Raw genomic sequence first — 2609 nt, forward strand, 5'->3', positions numbered from 1 at the left:
GTCTAGGCCCGAAACGTCAGCCTTCCTGCTCCTATGATGCTGCTTGGCCTGCTGTGTTCATCCAGCTCTGCACCTTGTTGTCTCTTTTATGATGGAGTGTTCACTTGAAACATTAGGAAATGTATGAAAAACAGAAAGACACTGGGGTCAGTTCACTGTTGCCTTTTAGCAGATTGTCAGAGGAGATATACTGGGACTTAGCTGCTAAATTCTATATTAATTCATTATTATGGGGGGAGGTGGTGGTATGGTGTCGTCAATAATCCAGAATCCCAGACTAATATTCTGAACAAGTGTCATATGAGACTCAAAATGTTAACTCTGTTTTTCTCTCTCTCAAAAGATGCTGCCAGATCTGCTGAGTTTCTGTAGTACTTTTTCTTTTTATTTAATATTCTGGGGATATGGGGTTGAATCCAATGATGGCAGATGGTGAAATAAGAAAATAACGGAACGAAATAAGAAATAGCCCGGTGGTGACCATATTTTGATTGGCGTTAAAAAAAAGTTTTACAAATGTCATTTAGGGAAGGAAATCTGCCATCTTTACCTTGTAAAGGTACATGTGATTCCAGATACATAACAATTTGGTTGACTGTGAACTTTTCTATGGGCAATTAGGGATGGGCAATAATTGCTAGTCTTGCCAATTCCCACAAACAAATAAAATATAAGCAAAGTATTGCAGATACTGAGAATCTGGAATATAAGTTTCTAATGCTGGAAATACTTAGCAGGACATGCAGTATCTGTGTAGACTTAAACAAAGTTAACATTTCGGGTCAATAACATTTTATCAGGCTTTGATAGAAAGCCACAGACTTGAAACATTGAAACTTGTATATGATCACAAGAAATGGATGCTGCAAGTTTGTGCCGTGTTTCTGGAAATCTGTCACAATGAATTCATGTTTTGGAAAGCACTGAATATTCCAGCCTGTTAAGAACGTGTTCCCAAACAGCCATATTCAACCAAAGGCTATTGCTTTTTACCATGGCTCATAATTTCATGACACTGGAGCAGATCAAATGTGGTGAGAGACATGTTATGACAAAGAGGATCATGAAAACTTACCGTTTGCCTTTAAATCAAAGGTACAACCAGCTTCAGTATTTTCACTTGATGGATTTAAATGTTGCTATCATTTCATAATCATGCCGTCATTTCATTGCAGCTTTGTAATCTCTGAAATAGTTGACATTGATTGCATGTTGACAAGCAGCTTAAATGTACAAAGTTACCCTCCCTTACATCAAGGAAGCCTTGGTGCAGAATCTTTTGGGAGGGGGTGGGTCTTGGCTACTGGTTGGAGAACAGATGTAGGTGCTGCACTGCCTTTATATCCATATCTTGTTCCACTTATAGGCCAGGAATACTCCTTTCGCTATGATTAAGGACCCTGAAGTCAGGCCAGCATACAGCAACTAGCTATTCCAAGGCCAGCCATTCTATTGAAAGGCAAGCCTCCTGCCCATTTCCAGGTTAGTACCAACAGCAGTTGGATTAATTGTCCACTTAATGAGCAGGAACGTCATCCAAGGCCTTCCTCCTATGGAGTTAACCCGAATAGAGACTGGAAGACGGTGATCCCTACCTGGCAATGCTTCTGCTGAAATACATATAACCCCCATTACCAAATGTGCCACTGGGGCGGGCACAGGATTCTTACATTTAGTGTAATTTGAGTTCGGTTAAGATACAGTTGTTTTAATAAAAGTGCAAATAAAGTCTGGATAATCTACAAAGGATTTTTAAACGTCTGTTCATACTTCCAGGAAAGATATTCTAAAACACATATATACTGAAAATGAAATAATACAGATAAGATTAGCATGGTCCTTGCACAAGGATGATACACAAAATCGTGAGGTATTCCATATAAAATAAAAGGGCATCATGATGTTTGTATTAATTAAATATCATTGTAGTAACAAAGACAGGGTTATACAAAACAAATGTCTCTATTTTATGGCCTTTATAGTTCCTCCTCACTTATAGACTTTATATTTTTAAATTCTAAATGCTGCAGAAGTTTCAGATAAGCAAGTTTGTATAAATGTTAAATTTTAAGAAAGACATGCCAAGCACAAAGCACGGTAATAGCCTATTTTTGCATTCTTAATGCTACAGTAGGGTGCAATTTGACAGCACTGTGGTATTTCGCCTAGTGGCTATTTGCCATTATTTTGCATCAGTGAAGTCAGACTGTTAGCAGTGAAATGGGGCAGACATCGTTGCTAAGCCTCCATTGAAATCCAAGCATTTTTACTGAAGGTGTGCTTCACTCATTTATAGGTACTAAGGCCAATTTTTCTACCATTGTTGCTATTGTCTAACTAAGTCTGTACAGCCTGGGACAGATCCTGGGATTTTCTTGATTTCTGGTCTGTGTAAAACTGATTTCAGTTTAAGAATAAATTATTGTTGGCAGTTTGGTGCCACCTAGGAAATATTGGTCTCCTCCAGTGCCACAACGACGCCACCTGAAGTTTGCAGGAACAGCACACATATCACTTGGGAACCCTGCAACCCAATGGTATCAATGTGGACTTCACAAGATTCAAAATCTCCCCTCCCCCGACCGTATCCCAAAACTAGCCCAGCTCAT

General features: G+C 39.1%; 1 non-coding gene across 1 annotated transcript; it reads left to right on the plus strand.

The window, feature by feature from the left end:
- The first annotated feature begins 1781 nt into the window (after positions 1-1781).
- Positions 1782-1885, plus strand: LOC125482434. Its single transcript, XR_007261638.1, has one exon. It is a non-coding gene; the product is annotated as a U6 spliceosomal RNA (small nuclear RNA).
- The last annotated feature ends 724 nt before the right edge of the window (positions 1886-2609 follow it).

The sequence above is a fragment of the Rhincodon typus genome, unplaced genomic scaffold, assembly GCF_021869965.1.
Source record: "Rhincodon typus isolate 14 unplaced genomic scaffold, sRhiTyp1.1 hic_rhity00010194, whole genome shotgun sequence".
Taxonomy (NCBI): Eukaryota; Metazoa; Chordata; class Chondrichthyes; order Orectolobiformes; family Rhincodontidae; genus Rhincodon; species Rhincodon typus.